A 19154-nucleotide genomic window follows, 5' to 3' on the forward strand; every position below is an offset into this window, starting at 1 on the left:
GAGAAAGCAGCTGTCTGAGTGTATTAGCAATATTGTCTAGCCTGACTTCAAATTTACCAATTTAATTTGTAAGGGGCTGGAAGAAACAAAGTCTTCTCACTCTTGGATGTGATCATTGGTCCTCAGGAAAAAGCCCTCTCCCACCAGAGCAAATATGTCTGTTTTCATGCAGTTCATGGCCTCTGTGATCTCTGGTTCCATATGGGCTTAACTTGATGAAGAATATGCAGCTACACACTCTTTTTAGGAGTCTGGTGCAACTTGTTTAAACATGAACCATTATTAATGTGTGTCAGGATGCACACATTGTAGTAGTCACATTGACAAAACAGAGAAAGGTTACTGCAGGCAAAATTATTCTGTGCATAGTCTGTGCAAGAAAATTATTCATCAGCACACCCTGATGAGCCCCCTTAAATGGGGCTCAGGATGATAAGGTGGATGTTGGATTGACCTGAGATGACAGATTCAGTGTTGAGAAGGAGCAGTTGAGTCTGAAAGTTTGAGGAAAACTACGGAGGCAGCACAGACTACTCTCAATCTAGGAAACAGTATTGGTGAAAACCAGTTTTTCCTCCCACACTCATAAAATGTTCCCAGTCTTTAAATTTCTTTTTTTCTCCTGGAGGCTAGTATGGATTAGCATTCCTTGCACAGGCTTTGGGTATTTTATAGAGCAGATCTACCAGCACTTCAAAAACATTTCCATTAAGTGTTGGACAGTAGCCTGTTCTCACAGAACATATTTCATTTGGCCACACCACAGTTTTATATTGTCCAGAGCCCTATTAGCAGCCAATAACTGCACCTCATTTTACTTCCTTGCTGCATCTTATCACGAGCCAAGTGCTGACACCCCTGTGTGGACGTAACTCCTACTGCAATGACTGATGAGAGAAATTGATGAAGCTCTGCAGATAAAGGTATCTATGGTCTCAAATTCAGGCTGGGCTCAGGGAGATTTCAGATGATGTGAATTAAATTCAGTGACACCCCTGAGAATCTCTTCAGACAAGATGTATCTGTTTTCCAGGATATTGCACGTCTTCCTAATTACAGGACCATTGATTGCATCAAGCCACAGTACTGTGCTCATCAGTAGGAACCAGGATTCAGCAATCAGAACAAAGGACTGCAAGGGACCATCAGATTATTAGTTTCTGTTTGTGTGGTCTTCCTAGGAGACAGTAACCCATCTGTAAAGCAGGGGCTAATAATAATCAAGCCATATAGGTTTGCAAAGCACTCTTTGGTTGAAGTCAGTTTAGGAAAATATTATGAACTCTGTTGACATTTTGCATTTCGAAGCTATGCGGTGTTCTGATCCACTGCTGTGCTGTAACCTGTGCAACACTTTCAATGTCAGGGCACTAAGCTTCTTCTGCTTTAGAAATCTGAGCTAGAGGCTGTAGCAAATAATACCATGAGTAGAAGCTTGTCTTTGTAAACATGCAAAACTGATGACAGGTTTTCATCTTCCGTCCCTAAGCATTTGCAGAGAGTAGGAGAGGAAAGATTATAATTCAAATCTGCACATTTTCTAGTGGCATTCTTTCACATTTCTGTGTTCAAGACCCCAGACAGACTGGATCCACTCTAAACACCAGCAGCTGTTGGTCCTGCTCCTGGGTCATTTGTGAGATAGCCTTGCTAGGCTGGATTCCTGTTTTAGCAGTGGTAGGCACTTTATTTTTTATATATTTGTACATTGCTATCTAATGCTTCTTTCATGTGAAAATACACTTCAATATAAAATGACAATATACCATTACAAAACAAAAAATCCTCATGCTCCCCTTGGCTAACTAGCAGCCTATTCTTTCACACTGCAGAGGAGTTAATATGCTTTGCCCTCTGCCTTTCCTTATCAGGTTTCCCCTTTCATTCAGCTGAAGACTTCTTATTTCGCATTCTCTGTTTGTTCTTGTGCCTTAACCGCTTCCAATTTAATTGACTAGAAAAGCTCCCAGTAACATCAATGTCATTTAGATCAGACTCGTTCTCCTCTTCTTCCCCTAAAATGCAAATAGTTGGTGTGTTTGTCTCCTAATTTTGATGTGGCTGTGGTAAGACCATGGCCTATGGATTGTGCAGATGGTGCAGGTTGCTGACACTACTGCCCAGAGCGAAGCTGCTGCTGTCTCCACCCAACTCATGTGCAGGACTATGATCAGTAGTCATAGCCTGCTTATATGCCTGGGGTATTAAAAAAAAGCATTTCATAATGGATCATGGTAAGCATATAATGCACCTGTTCAATACATATGTTCATTGGAGATGACAAGAAATACTTACAGATTGGAGTTCATTTGTGTCCTGTTTCCTCATCAAGAAGGAGGAAATGTTTTTAATGCCTTGTTGGTTTAGTATTGGGAGTGGGCATGCTTTTTGTACTGAACCAGACTGGGTATCAACCAAGCCCAAATCTTTAAGACCTGGCTACAACCATCTAGGAACACCTAGACAGGTATTGTCATCAAGCCTTTGACAGGGAAGGCTGAGGTTTCAGAACGTTCAAGGCGAGCCCTGTCACTGACCTGTCCCCAGCCACCTCCCTGCTGTGTTTACAATTAGCTAAATCACAGGTATGACTTTTTTTTTTTTTTTCTCCTTAAATGAATATTTCCTTTCTCAGTGTCTAGTACACTAGGTGCTAGTGAAAAAAACATGTACTTTTTAAAGTAAGTATTCATGCCCTTCCAGTTTACCTCTGGCTTTGAGTTCCTGTGTTTCTGAGGGAAACCTGGGTTTTCTCTTTGCTGTCACAGACCTTGTAGTTCTGGGCGCTCTGCTCTGGGCTCAGGGAGACCCTTAGGTCACCCCCCACACCAGATCGCCACGACCCACCCTTCCTCTGCTGCTGGAGAAAGCTATTTCCTCTGTGATACGTTGATACAACCTGGTATGCTCCCTTCACCCACCCATCCCCAAACAACTTTTATTTGCATTAAATCACAAGTGGGTATTGCCCAGGCACTGAATTAGCAAACATGGCTCTGGCCAAAACATGCCTTCCAGAGGGGCAGTGATTTTCTCTACTTCTCTTAATGGTTAATTACCCTTGCTGTTAAAAATATACACTTTGGACTCAGCTTCCAGCCATTGGTTCATTTTTTAATGTTCTCAGCCAGAATAAATACCATTTTAATGCCTGCAAATGGAGAAAATATTTTGTAATCAAATAGCCCTGGTAGCTAAGCCTTCACATAGTTTCTGTGGCTCCTTTTCTCATAGTCTGCGAAGTTTTAATACTGTATCTGCCAAAAAATGTTGACACAACACCTGACAATTCTGTTATATGAATCAGCTTCATGTAATATGTATCCATTCTCTGTTTTTTTCCCTGCAGATTGTTTCTTGCCCTTTTTGCCTTTTCCACATTATTACTAACAATTTTACCATCCCTATCTAGCAAGTGGCCTAAATCTACTCTATGCTTGTGTTTGTTTCTAATATATTTCTCGTTCTTCCTATTATCCCTTGCCTTGTGCTTTAAATAGCTACTTGTTTGTGCCCCTTGCTATCTATTTTCCATGTGTGATATATTGCTTTGCTATTTCTAATTGCTTTCTCTTTGCAGATGAGCCAAGAAGGTCTGTTAGCTAGAGCTCTCCTATCTCTGGAGCGTGAAACTGTGGCTTTCTGGCCAGCTAATTAGTTGTCTTAGAGGACTCCCATTTCTCTCTTTACACCTTTCCTCCCAATTAATTTCACTGGTAATTTTCTTTTACTTTGGGAAATTAGCCCTTTTGAAGAACCAAACTGCGACCACCTTTTGTCTGCCCACAGTAAATGCAGTCAGGTCATGATCACTGATCCCTAGGCAACCAGCGCTTCCAGACAAGCGATTAATTCATCTTCACCCATCCTAATGAGATCCAGAAGAGGGTTACCTCATGGTGAGTGCAATACCTTTTCTGAGAGCTGTGGAAATTATTGCCTGTAACTCTGAGAAATCCTAATAATGTCTTGCTCCTGGCTGCATGGAAGGTGTCAGCGGCCACATCACACCAGAGCGTGTGCCCTTCATTAATACATACTTCCCTGCCTGAGTGCATGGGAAAATCCTGCAGGAGATGTTGTTTTTCATTACAAATGTGATACATTCTGTCCTCAGTGGAAAGCAACACCCGGCCTGCCGGCTGGTGACCAAACTTGTGTTTGCAGCTGTTAAGAATCTCAGAGGATAAACCAGCTCCTCCTTCCTGGCAGCTGACGGGTGGGTAGGTGAGTGCAGCAGTCCTGAGCTGGTGCAGGGTACAGTTCACTGGCTGCCTAAGTCACTTTGAAGCTTGGGCACTTCTCCAGATGTCACACACTTCACTTCCAGTAATTAGATCACTGTGACAGTTTGGTACGAGAGGTTGAGCCTGTGCAGTCTGTCTCTGCTCCGGGTATTCAGCCTCTCGAGTACCCCCATGATGCCCTTCCCACCCCGCAGTGCAGACAGTGCTACCTTCAGCTTGTCCCTGAGTAGTTGTGATGCAAGCAGGACTCTGTTACACACAGGGAAAATCAGTTGTCCTGGAAGTATGGAGTCCATGGAAGGTTTTTTACCCTTCATCAGGTCAAGGCAATGCCTTTTCATCCAGCTATTGATGAAATAATCACGGCACATGAAGCTGTGGGGATTTCTATCCACACTTTTTTTCTCCTCTGCATCATCATCTGGTTGCTATTTTTCTTTAAGACGTGCACTGCTAGCAACTAACTTTTATCCCCCACCTTTTACCAGTATCCTTTTAATGCACATCCCGGCATTGAATTACTTGTGCTCAGCAGAAAGGTGGCTCAGTCCTTCTGAAAAAGAGCATTCTTTTCAACCTGTTCAGCAGGAAGCCTATCTCCTCTCCTTAGCCCATTCCAGAGGGGAGAGGGGTAGTGAATAATTCATTAAAATATTCCTTTTCCTTCCACCAACACACTGATTCACAAGAGATAAAAATCTCCTTCTACTTGACTGTGTGAGTTTTTCTTTGTCTCAGAGAGACAAATTAACATTGGTCACAACAGGCTCATACCTCTTCTTGCTGCAGAGGTATTTTGGGTGTCCTGCTGGGAGCGGAGAGGTGAGGCCTTAATGCCTACAGCTATCAGTACTCAGGTATGAGCCTTCCGCCCCGTGCTGGGAAGGGTGCCCTAGGCACCCTGGCAGTAGGGAATGCTCCTCACAGCAGGGTACAAGCTCAGGCCCACCCCCACCCCGTGGAGGGAGCTGCCATGCAAGCATCACCTGCACTGCAGCAAGGACCCATCTGAGGCACTGATAGTCTTAACATGTGCTGACATGTGCTCATATTTGGCAATAAAATAAATGGCTGTCTACTCTAAACGGAGAGGTGGAAGACGAGTGGATTGCACGTAGTGGTTGGGAAGAGGCAGCGCTGGCATTCAGCACTGAGCCCTGGCTGTTGGGGATGTTGGGGGTCCTTGTTTTGCTAGAGGTCCTGTGCGTAAGCTTGGGCAAATACTTGACTGTCTTTGTCACACAGTTTATCTCCCCGCCTCTCAGGGCATGGTGGGGGCAGTGTGGGTTTTGGTAAGATTTGTGGGATCCTTTGCAAGATGCATGTAAATATTTCACTGTTGCAAGGAATAAAAGGGGAGAAGAAGAAAATCACATGAAATGCTTCTATGTAGAAGCTTTTTATAAAGTATCTGCCTTAGAAAACAATGCACAAGGCCAACACATTTGAGATGAGGTGAACATGTCTGAAGAATAATCTCTTCTATTATGCAGGAAGAGATGCAAGCAGCTGTCTGGGCTGATACATTTTTCCCCCCCCCCCCCCTTTGAAGCCTTTTCAGGAAAGGCAAAAGAATTGGAGACTTGTTATAAATTGAACTCAGCTCTGTGTCCATTGTTAGTGTCACAACTCCTAGCAAGGGATGTTCAAAGCACATGAACAGGGCAGGCATGCAGAGCTAGAGCCTTGATTTGTCATCCTCATCTACAGTGACCTGTACCTTCAAGACTTCAGGAATGACAAGAGGTATCCTTGTGTTTCGTAACTCATAATAGACTCACCTTCCATGAGTTTGTCTATTTTTTTTAACCTGACATGAAAGTTTTGTCATCAAGGACATCATAAAGTGACGAGTTCCACAGACAACCCGACCCATCTGAGTGACCTGAGCTACCAGTAGGTGATTCTACCTGGTAACCACCCCAGCTCTTCTATTGCAGGTTGCAGTGAACAACATTGCCCCTTCACCTTTTCTGTGCTTCTGATGATTTTACAGACTTCTGTAACATTCTCCCTGCAGCCATCGATTTTCTAGGCAGAGTTCTCTTGTATTTAACATCTCTTCAGGCATCACTTCCATATACCAGATCATCTCGGCTTCCCTTACTGCACTCTTCCTTGTTCTGCTGTGGTTTAGAGGCTGACAGGACCAGCAGATCTGCACACAGTTTAAAGAATGCAAGTACACCCTGAATTTATTCAGAAGAATAATAATGGATTATGATTTCTTATCTCTTTCCTTTCCTCCTAGTTCCTTATGCTCTATTTGCTTCCTTGACCTCTCCAAATATTGAGCTGCCATTTCAGGAGCGTTCTTTCTTCTGTCCTCAAGATCTCAACCCTGAAAAGTAAAAATAGTCTGAAGTCAGTGGTAAGGCACACAGAATTACGTTTGTATGCTCTCCCCTATGCACTAATTTACATTTATTGGCACTGAATATTGTGTGCATATATATTTCAGCAAAGCAAAGCAGAAAGGAAAAGAAAACACCAGTGAAGTGCCTGTGTGTAGAAACACAGCTAGATGACAGCATTATCAACTACACTAAGCAGAAGTCAGGTGAGAGTCCCTAAACATCCAGCCTGTCCTAAACCTTATAGCTACAAATCTGGGCATACCCTTGTGCATGGTGCCAGATATTGTAACCCCACAAAGAGAGCCTGGGGTTGCAAGGTCAGACTCCTTCCCTGCATGGAGTCCTTAGCCCCTGGGAATTAGGTCCCCACACAGAGCCACTGGGGACAGAGGCATCCCCCAGCAGCCTGCACATTGACCAGGCGGTGTCTGGACTCACCAACAGGAAACACTGAGGAAAAGTGTGCTCCTTAAATCATACCCCTCTTAGGAGCTCAGTCATCGATTTTCAGGCTTCAGGGAAGTCAATCTGTCAGACCAGGATTCACAGCCTGTAATTCTCATTTGTGTTAGATAGTTAAGCATCCCTTCCAACAAGACAGCTGGGGGAGGGAGGAGGAGTGCCAGTCTTTTCTGTGAAAATATGGCTGGGGCAGAGCGCCCACACCTCACTTCACACAGGGGAAGAGCAGTACACCACCCATGCAGTCAGCAGGAACCATGGGTTCAATCCTTCTCCAGCCTGAGAGGGTGAGCCCAGCCCTGTGATCACCAAGCTCAGGGACAGTCAAAGAAAGGATCATCCCTTCCAGGTGCGGCCTGAAACTGCCATCTGTCTTCCCCATTAACTGGCATCTTCTCCTCCTCAGGCTTCTTCTTCTGAAGGAGTTTTATGGGTCTAATTTCTCTTTCCTTGCCTTATAATGAGTCTGCACATTTTCAGGTCAGAAACTTTCTCTCTTGCATAATGCTCAGCACAAATGACGAGCAGTCTGTTCGTAGTTACTGTTAAAATTATATCATCAGAACTTGTATTATATTTTGGCAAACACTTCCCCTCTTCATGTACAAAGCGATGTGATTAACTGCTGCCTTTCCACAATTGGATTGAAAGGCTTTGTGGGCTTTGTCAGTAGTGAACATAATTCACGGGAAAACCAGAATACAACCTTGAGGCTAAATGTGGTCCATTGAATTCCACAATGGGGCAATGGTTTGATCAGGGTACAGCAAAGCACGTCAGAAGCAAAAGCCTTTGTGGGACATAGTTCCGTGGGAAAAATTAAATCAGCCACAATCTGCTCCATTTTATGTAAAATAGGTGCAGCCCTAAAGCTCCTGGCAAGTGGCCATTGAAGCCTTTGGCTGGACAAAGTTTGGGCATCTTTGTGTAAGTGTTAATTGCCAGCTGTTGGTGACTGGAAGGTTGCCAGGGATGGAGTGACTGCAGCAGTGTTTCTGGCTGAAATATGTCTTTTATAAAATAATAATCTCCAATCCATTTAGTGCCTCACAACAGACACATCTGTACTTATCAATTCCTCTGTCTAGAGCATCTGCACATGGAGATGACCTTAAAAGAGCATTATAAATACAGTATATGTGACATTCAGGCTGCCTATTCCAACCTCACAGTGGGAGGCAATGATAAATAGCAGCTATCTCCACAGCAGCGCTACATGATGGCTTAACCCACTCACGTTCATAGCCCTTCACATTTAATTTGCAGCAAATCTGGGATACAGAGCACTGAGACTTTTGAATCAGGCTGTAGTAGTCTGTGCAGCCCTATGTGCTTCAGCTTTTAAAATAATAATATAACCATCTCAGCTCTTCCACATCTGGGGTATTCGCAGATGTTGCAAGTTTGCAATATTGCAAACTGCAGATTTTCAAGTATTGGGGATGTTTGCAGATATTCAATCCCACAGCTGTATGATTAAATAGTATTTCAGTTTTAGAGAGAACATGAAGCCGAAAGGCCAACATTTTCTGAGTTAATATCTACAGATCAGTACAAAGCTGGTGATTGAGTGCTTAAGATTAGTTAACTACATGAGAAAATACTGCCTTAAGAAACCCTCAGTAGAAAGTCAAGAAGGCACTGCCAGACTACAGGAAGAGGACCTGGATGACTGGAGAGCAGCACTCATTCCATAAATAAAGGTAGCCTGAAAAGGATGATCCTGATGGTTGGAGCACAAGATTAAGTGAAGGCCTCTAATTCTGCCATACTAAGAAATTACCATTTGGCTTTGAGGCTGATAATTTATTTGTGAAACTTCCTCACCATCATTGCAAGCAAATGAAAACTTAACTCACAGAAATCATCATGCCCCTAGGCTGCTGCTCATTTTGATGCATCCTCTCTCGCTACACATCTTTATGTCTCTCATCTTGCACTTCTATGTCATTTGGTACCTCGGTGACCTTATACCTCTAGCTCTCACTCCCAAAGAGCATGCCCCTAGGACTGCTCCTGCCTGATCCTGGCTCTGGGAGGTCTGCATTAATTTCACTGCTATGGCAGAGATGAGCTCTGCACCATCAAGGGCACTGCTCCAAGTTTAAGTCTGCAATCTTGATCCCTCCATTTTCTCCGTTGCCATGTGTGTCTGGGTCTCCTCTTATCAAATACAGTTCCACAACACAAGGTCCACAGGGAACCCCAGCACCCAGGAGGACTCCTAGGCTAAGCCTTTTTTCTCTGAAAGACACCTTTCTGTTCAATTTGAATTTATTTTTTGATCTCAGGACACTGCCTGTCAGTGCAGGATGAGCAACTTCCTTCAGTCTAGACCTCTCATAAAGCCACTGAGGCACATCATTTCATGTTCCCCTAAACAGCAGATGCACTCCAGGCACTGTAAAACTCAGATTGTTTTATGGAGCGGCAGGTGTACACGTTTCCTTGCTGCAAACTGCATTGGCTAGAGTTATGGCAACGGTGGTAAACATTTACATTTTGACACAGCACAAAAACCACAGAGGAGAGACTCACTGTGCTGGACACTTCTTAAATAAAAAGGAATAAATTCTGTTCTGTTCTGTCAGCTTTTCTCTTTGTATCCTGAGAGCTTTTTTCCCAAGAAACTCTAGCAGTCTGGTAATGATCTGTTTCATTCATCGGCACTCAGCATCCAGCATTGTCTGTGCAGCATAACTCCTGGTTCTGCCTGGGGAGGTGAGCCAAACTGGATGGGTTCTCTCCTCTCCTTTGCAATGAGACATCTCCTCTCCCCTCCACTGTTGTCTGTTTAGTTCAGCTAGCATCGTGGCAGAGTTTCTCTCTAATTGTGTGTGTGTATGCACATAATGTACAGACTGGTTGCAGCTGGGATTTCTATGTGGAGTTCCAACATGAAAACAGAATAAAAATAAAATGCTAATAGAGTATAGGTGTGCAGGCACACACTTCTGCCACACTTACAAGTATTCAAGCTCTCATTAGAGCTGCATGTCAGGCTGCACAGGTTTTCCATTCCAATCTGCTCCTTTGCTACTGCCTCTCAGCTTGTGAAATTTCCAGTTCCATTGCATGTCTTACCATGAATATTATTTTTGAAAAGCTGAGTAAAAACTCTTCACCCACATAAAAAAATCAGGAAGGTTTTTTTCCCAGCAATATCTCTATACTGTGATTCCTACTACTCATCACAGAGATGAAACTCCTTATGGCTCACAGGTCTAGTTTAACAAATGTGTGATGGCTATTAGGCAACCAAATAGCTGTTCTCAGTTGGAGTGATTGTTCATTAAATCCATTATCCATAGTTCCTTTTAACCAGGCGTGTTTCCATGAGTGGTGTGAGAATTTTGATGCTAGTGATTTAAACACACAGTGGAGCAAACTCCTACTGCAGTAAAGATTTTTAGCAACTCCCTTAGCACCTTCATTGGCTCTGCTTAGCAGCTAAATGCAATTTAATCCAAATGGCCCAGCAATTTAGATGTGAACCTGCCATAAGCAAAGACTGTTCTGCGACTTATGCTGCTCCTAATGGGAACATATGCTGCAATACTTCAGAATGATTCAGAAACCACTTAAAAGAGAGAGTTGTATTTTTTTGCCTTTAGTGTCTGAGAATGACAGTGGTGCTACATGCTATAGTAATCTTAACTTCACTTTTCCTTTTGAGCCAGTGCAAGCTTTAAGCAGAGGAAAGATTTAAGCAAAGTCTTTTCAGACAGCTTTCCTTTGGAGAAAAGATGAATATTTAATACTTGCCACCATTGTATTGTATGCACGTGCAGAATATACAATATAGATGAATGAAGGTTCAGTGTCAGGACAACAACATAGTTTTCAACAGAAAGGACCATTTCAGAAAAATCCCTTTGGAAAAAGAAATTTTATTTTTGTTCATATTTTTTGATTTGCCACCAGAAATTCCTTTCAAAAAATTAATTGGTGCTTCAAAACCTATGAATGTTTGTTTATCCAAATTGGAATTATCTGAACTTTAGAGCAAAGCTGACCAGTGAGTTCATTAGAATTTTTTATATATATATATATATGTACCATTGTCCCCCATAAGCGAGCACGTACCTGCCAGATTTCTAGCCAATTAAATTCCACTATTTCTGTGGGTTGGCCTCTTCAGAAAGAGGGTAACAATGACAACAAGGCAGAGATTTTAAGGAATCTTAACCACTGTCATTGCCTAGCACTAGAAGGAATGCAAAAAAGGCATTTAATAGATGTATCTGCTCTGTATTTGGAAAAAAGCAGACACCACACTGATTTTCTAAGCTGTGTAGAATACCTTCTATTCCAAAAGTAACCAAGGATAATGCTAAACAGCAGCTACTCTCCCTAGGCTTCTAAAAATCCAGCAAACTTGTAATCAACAGCTTCAGAAGAGCTGATGAATGGCACTCTGCATCAGTAATGTTAATTTTCAATGCATCTTGAAACACTGGGGAAGTTCCGGGGCACTGTCAGGAAGCCAGTAAGACAACAAAATTAAAAAAGGTAAATGAGATGATCCCATGGTACCAGCCCCGTGAAACTGAACTGATCCTTTGCAGAATAATCAAATAGGTGATACAGGGTTTAATTTCCTAAACAAAGAAAGAAGAAAGGTACAATTACTACAACCTCACGAGGGTTTCAACAAAATAAAATTATATTAAAAGAGTGTGGTTTTATTCTTTAAAAATTACAAGCTTGACTGATGCAGAATGAGGTTGAAACAACAGCCTTCTGAAAGATGTTTGGGTTGGTACCTCATGACATTTTCAGTAATAAACTAGAAAGACACAAAATCCTCATAGTAGGTGAGAGAGACTAGAAACCAGTTAACTTGGAGACCTAAAAATATAATTGTAATTGGGCAATTATTTATGAAAAGGCCGGATTTTGCAGATGTTCTGAAGCTTAGATTTTGTACGTATGCAAGTAATTGCCACTGATCTGGAAGGAAAGGTAGAATAATTCCTTGTGAAGTTTATGAGACAGTAAAAAGACTAGAAACATGATAACTAGAGACTGATTTGGATCACTTGTAAGCTGCATGTAGGAGAAAATACCTGCCAAAATACTACCAGCTGTTAAGTCCTACACCTAGGGGAAAAGAGCACAGGACATATTTACTGAATAACAGATCATTTAAAAATAGTTGGGTATACAATGATGTATTGAATGATCATAGAAAATAACATTGAAAACCTTCTCATCTGTAGTTCAGGTAATAATGCAGGAACAAGAAAGGAAGCAGGATACATCACTGATACGTATCTTAAGTCTTCAAGGTGGTTTACATCTTGCAGGGGCAAAGATAAAAAGTTTTTTCTCTGTGGTTGCTGGATGACTCTTAAATATTGTAACATATATTCCCCGAGGAGAGGGCACATCTTTCCCAAGCCATTGCTGTGGTGCAGAAGAGTAAACATTGTCTTTCAATATACAGAATATCAATTAGGACTAGACAGTTATATTACTCTACCCTTCCGTGGTGCACTCAGCACAAGTATAGTGTGAATCTGTTAAAAGTACTTCAGAGCAAGCCAGAGACAGGAAAACACAGGAAAAAAACATAGGAGCTCAGATGGATAATTTTAACAAAGCAAAGTTTAAGAGATGAATTAATCATAGCATCTATTTGAGGAACAGAAATGGGAAAGAGGACACTTCAGATAAAGATGTAACTGGATCTAACAGCTGGAAGTTGAAGCTGACAAACTCAGTCTAGAAATAAAACATGTATTTTTAATAGTAAGCAGCAAACAGAGCAACAAACAGCTAACACTTGTGGTGGCTGTTTCATCATCAGAAAGAACGAGCTAAGAGTTGGCATTTTTGAATGTCTATTTATAGAAAAGACAGCAGGAAATAACTCAGAAAAGACCTGTGGCTTAAATTGTAGTGCAGATCAGACCAGATGGTCAAAGCAATCACATCCGTAATCTATGAGCAACCAAGAAATTTAGCTGCCATGGTCAAAGGCTAGAGATATGGTCGTGAAGAAATGAGTTACCAAAGATGCCCACATTGACCTGTCCCCTTTAGCAGAAGTCAGATATGAGGAGGAGAAAGATGGGCAGTTTTGGTGGAGATTGGAAGGAGTTTAGGAAAGCAGGGAGTGATTGCCTAGGTGAATATTTGGGTTAGTTGTCTGTGGGGTCCAGGATGCTCTGAGATGGGGGAAACCCAGGGGTTGTGCTGTGGGGTGCTGGTGCACCATGGGCAGGGTGAGTGGCATGGGCAGGGGAGGAAGACAGAGGCACGCAGAGGAGGTCCAAGCAACAACCCAAAAGGGCATCCACCATCCATGGGGCAGAGACCAGATGCACAGGGGCAGCTGCCTGCTGCCTACTTGAAGAGGGTAAGCCTGCTGGAAAAGGCAAAGAGTGGGAATTGGGGATGTCATGGGAGGGTTCAAGCAGGCAGAGGGTGAAGATGCCTGGGAGAAAGGCAGTGGAATGCATGGAGGATTGAACCTAATGGCCCAGGGGAGCAGGGATGAGGCAGAAGACACAAATCTTTACAGTCAGCTGCCTGTGAAACAGCTTTAACAAGGTGAAACGCAACATATGAATAGTCAAATCTGAAATGATGACAGTGTAAACTTACTTGGGCTCTTATCATTTTCGAGTGATTTTATTTATTCAAAATTACCATGACATCACCCTCTCCCTCAGAGAGAGCTCACGTAATTGCTGTTTACTGATTCAAGGCCTTTTGGGGTAATTTCTGAGGCCATCTACTTCTGGGATGAAAGGTTCTGTTGTCTTATAATGCAGTCACAATAATGTCTAGAGAAAAGCTCCGTGTGAGTGTGCATGGTGGCCTCTTTCCTTCTCCGCGGTAACAGTGCATGAGGCAAGGCTGACCACCATATGGAAGCCATCCAGCTGAAAAGCCTTCACCCTGGGGCAGAGAGGGTGGCTAGTGTTTAGGGATGGGAAGAGGATGACAGCAGGGTACCAGAGACAAGGTGTAAGAGGAGGAGAGGTAGAGAACAGAGGTCAAACAATGGAAAATCTCTTTTCCTCCCAGAACAAGTTTAAATTTGTCCCTAAGCACAAAGGATTATAAATATGTGGACTGTATAGCATACTCTTTCTAATATATGCAAAACCCTCAACACCAAAAGGCCAGTAATTAAAATATGTCTCATTTGGGTGTGAGGTTCACTTTTTTACCTATTTCATGGTTTGATGTGGTACTGCATCTTATCGCGTCTAGTTTTCCTCAAGCCTAGTAATACTGTGTGTAATGTCTTGAAGGACCAACACATCATGACTTATGAGGCAAGTGCCTCACTGTAATTAGTTTTTATTAGGATCATAAAATGCATATTCTGACTAAATATTAGGCTAATGATATTAAAAGCCTAATTGCTCCAAATGAGAAACATATCAGGCTAATATAAATCCACATATTAAAAAATGACTGCTAGGTAATATGTGATCTTAGAAGTTGACAGTTTTACTCTAAGCTGGTTTTAACTCCAGTGTTATGAAAATTATTATTGAAAAAAAAAAAAAAAACAAACAAAAAGCTTCAGAACTATCAAACTGAAAAAATAAAGTCTTAATGTGCTGTTATCTCATCCTGTTAATATAAACTGCTTGTGGCTTATGGGTGTGACCCAGCCCATCTTGACTGCTCCATCAAATCACACAAGCAAATAAAAATAACAGATATTTAAACAACTTTGTACAACAGACTAATTCCCAGATGTCACTGAAGGTGGTGCCTTGGCGAAGGATGTCTCCCATCTCCAGGCAGGTCTGCTGGGGCCATGCAGATACCGGTGGGTTTCTGCCCCCTCTCTCCCCCAGTAAAGCAAGGTGGGGGTCCTGCTGGATGAGACCTGGTGATGCCGCATACATCCTGAACATCCTCACCAGCATTCAGCAGCCACAGTGGGAGCTGAGGGCACTTCTCTGGACGTGCGTCCTGTTGGGTGGCATCAAGCCTGTACAGCTAACGGGGACACAGCTTGTCTCGAACTGGTGGGCATCCCAAAAGAGAGGAGGTGGCAGGGTGTCAGAGGGGCCCTGGTCAGAGGTGATGTATCCATTCAGTTTCATTTGCGCAGCATTTCGTTGAAGGCCTGGATGCGTTTCCCAAGTTTTTGTATTTCTCAGAGAGATTTTAAGGAGGTCAGGTGGGGACAGATAGCGCACAGCAGTTATTTGACTTTTGTAATGTCACTGCTTATTCTGCTCACAGCTTGGGCAATCATTTATGACATGTTCATCGAGAAACTCTAGCTGACGTAGAAATTTTTCCCTAAATTTAGAAGCAGGGTTTCACAACTCCTTTCTTACAATGAGGAAGGAATTTGCCCCGATGGCTGCAATGCCATTATTACGCATCAAAGTACTGCCTGTCTCTGACTCCGCACGGAGAAAACCTCCCCCAAAATAAACCTGCGCTGTCAACTGCATCTTCCCCTTTCCCCAAGGGTTCCAGCTTCAGATACTGCCTATGCACAGCTGCTGGCACTGCCTCCTGGCTTGGAGAGGTGGGAATACCCCTGGTCTCTCTCAACCCTCCTTGGCCTACAGAGCATGCAGTTCTGTCAAAAGGATAAAGCAAAGGAAAGGCTGGGTTGAGCGGCTTGTTTATTACAACAATAAGAGCTGCAGAATCAGCTGGGGTGGTGAGCTATGCTGTACTGTTCTGGGCAAGCCAGTTGAATACCTGGTTGTGGGTGTCTTTTGATAGACCTTTTTTTCCATTAGAAAACCCGCTTTTGAAGCCAATCCTCACTGTAGACCTGCTCAGATAAATGAAAGACAGATTCACTGCGACGTAACAGACCCAGATCCCAGATCTGCACCAGTCAGGCAACAAGCCTGAAGCTGCGACTCTCCCACCCCAGCAGAGCGTTCACGCTCCGGGCGAATGCCCAGGCCAGCCAGGACTCACAGGATTGCACTGCTTGCACTGCAAGCAGGGCCCTTCAAATACCACAACTCACTGCCGACAGAGTTACTGGTCCCATGCAATGGGGGCTGCGCTGGCTCCCTCACAGGCATGGGACCCCACTTCTGTGCTGCCAGGCTGAGCACAGAACTGCTCCTGTCTCTGCTCTTACAAATGTCTCCATGAAAACCTGTATTACCTGATAACCTCAAGTCATGATGATTCACAGTGAAGAGCCATGAGTCTTTCCCTGGGACCAAAGCCTTGAGCTAAAAATCTTTGCTCTCCTCAGATGGTTCAAATAGCTATAGATCCACTCGGATTTGCATCTGAACAATGACGTCTGGGCCCATACTGGGCCCCTCCCAGTATGACTCAGAGTGAAGCAAGGCAGAGTACTGATGCAGACATGCTCATCCACACAATAATTTCATAAAAGAACAGTTCACATCTTGTCCCCTAGGCAGTAAGCCTTAGACTTGGAGCAAAAATAAACATGTTTCTCAGCCTCTTGTTCAATGTCAGCTCTTTCCTTTCCCTGCGCAGAGCAGCCAGGTATGAGCACCCATGGCTAGCAGTGGTTGCAATAGCAGTCATTCCAGTTCCCCTTCCTCTGAGATGGGATGCTGCTGGGATATGAGCTTTCACCGTAGGGGTGATCTCATTCATGTGCCTCCAAGCCCAGTCCTCCCAGACAGCCAGTGCCTTGGCACACTCTGTGGCCCAGCACACTCATTCCTTTGCAGAGTGGAGGCATTAACAATTCCAGAGATGTTATGGGGCCTTTGCTTAGATCCCTGCTGGGACAAGCGGGACTCTGAGATCATGGCAAGTTGCTTTATTTCCCCAGGCTGTCGGCATTTCCAAAATGTCATAGGCATTTTCGACTTGATGCACAACACTGAATCAACTGTAGACCTTTTCTTCCCCACTCTTAAATACTTTTTTTTCTTGGGGGGCATGGCTTTGCAGATGAATCTCTTAGCTTTGCCAGTATTTTTCCACTGCTTTCCTTCATCACCTTACAGGTGGTCTGTTTTGAAACTGTGCAGGCATTATGAATTTGAGGGGAGCTGAATCCTTTTGAAGGTTCATCAGAGGAAGACTGTTGCAAGGTGCACTGAAGGCATCTTCTCTGAAGCCTCTGCTCCCTGTGCACGAGGCCCAGAGTGTGACTCAGCCCTTCAGTTCCACTCCTGCTGAGCAGTTAAGTATTTCAGAGTCCCTCTGTTTGCCAAATGGGACAAAAAACACTTGCTAACTCATTTCAGTCTTGAGGAGGCCCTCTGTCCTTGATGCTGTACCTGCCCAGGAGGTCACATCCGATGGCCACCACCACTGCTCTCCAGCTCTGCCTCTCCTCCAGACACAGACCACTTTTAAGATACAGCCTTTTTCTACACCAGCAAACCCCTAGCATAAAACATTTTTTTCCCCACCATATGAAATGTGCTGAAAAAGACAGCTTTCTCCACACTAATACCAGTTCTCATAAGTAAATTACCAGCAGAGGTGATGCTCCAAGGTGCCTTTTGGAGGGGCTGAGCCCCTGGCCCAGGTGAGGGAGGGCCAGGGACTTCCCAAATTCCCAGACTCCCTTGAAGCACAGCCATAGGTCCTTACCACTCCACAGCTCCTGGCTCTGCTTTTCTTGAGTTATGTGACAGTATAAAACAATGATATGAGTTGCCCCAGCAGAATTATGTTTATTTGCTGAAGAGGCATGCCAGGGAATGATGACTGCTTGCTTGGCCGTGCTCTGACACTGTTTCCCACAGCATTGCTGTGGGCTGCTGTTAGAGGCAGGGTATGCAGGCAAACTTTTGATCCAACCCAAACAGCCTTTCTTACCTTCTGATGTTAATGGAGCATCTTTCCACAAACTGGGATGGCCAAAACCAGCAGGCATTGCCACCCTCCAGGCAGCAATCACTGCATTTTTAAATTCTCTCCATTGCACCATCCCTTACTAGGTAAAAGATAATTCATTATAACTCTGGTTTTGTTGTAATCAGTGGTTTCCTTTAAAACTCTGTATGAACTGTGTTTAAAAAACAACACAGAAAATACTGGATTTTTAAAGTAATACTGTCATTTCAGGTAAGAAAAAAACCTTGGCTTAGAAACCAATGTCATTTCTGCATCTTTGCCGTGTAGCTGCAACCTTTGCCCAGTGACACCTTGCAACAGGGAGTGAGAGCTTTGTCCCTGGCACCAGCCAACCCACCTGAGAAATGGTGCTGTACATGACCAGAATGCTTTTCTCTCTTTGGAAGAGCTGATCTTTTCATCTTCTGTTTCCTTTAGGAATTATCTTTGATTCCCTTTACCTTTCTTCTCTTGCTCTTTGCTGCAGGTTGCTTCTAATCAGTTTATACTTCAACTCTTTTTTCTGCTGCTTAATCTTCTGCATACTCCTCACTCCCCTCTGCTTTCTGCTCCTCTGCCTCCGACTGCTAGACACCCACTTCTGCCTTAAAGCATGGCCGCAGGGGCCAGGCCCCATGTCTCACTTGAGAAGTGGACCTTGATGGCCAATATACCCATGATCACAGCGGAGAAGCCAGTCACAGGCACCTGCTCTGTGGCCACAGTGTGGAGAACTGCACATCATGGTATAGGGAGTCCAGGTGGGACGTAGGTGTCAGTCTCACATGGCCTGTCTGGAGACACTCCGCCAAATCTGCTGGAGGTTTTGACCAGTTCTGCTGGCACCACTATCGTTTTTATTTTTGCTCACTTCTTCCCAGGCCTTTTAGCTGGTGGAATTTCACAGCAGGTGGGACAAGAAGGCAAGTTCTTGCAGAGATTTGGTGTGGCAGCTTACCCCAGAGTCACTATGGGAAAGAGACACTAAGAGCACTTAAACCCCAGAGAAAGCATCATGTGGAGCTTGTGTCTTCTTAGATAACAGTTAATCCAGCCATAAGACTGAAAAGGATAGGGAAACAGGCTTTGATTTTTATAATGCTTTTGGAACAATCTGCTAAACCTTTCTAAACAAGATGTGCTGAAAGCAGCTGGAGAAAAGGCAGCAAAGTTTGACATCCCATCCTATTGCTAGGGTGAGCACCGGGGGGACAGTCAGTGCAGTTCAGGCACGCTCATCCAACACAGGTCAGATGGAGAACAATTGGTCCTGATTTCATGGAGATTTATATTGCCCTAT

Source organism: Strix aluco, chromosome 3, assembly GCF_031877795.1.
Source record: "Strix aluco isolate bStrAlu1 chromosome 3, bStrAlu1.hap1, whole genome shotgun sequence".
Lineage (NCBI taxonomy): Eukaryota > Metazoa > Chordata > Aves > Strigiformes > Strigidae > Strix > Strix aluco.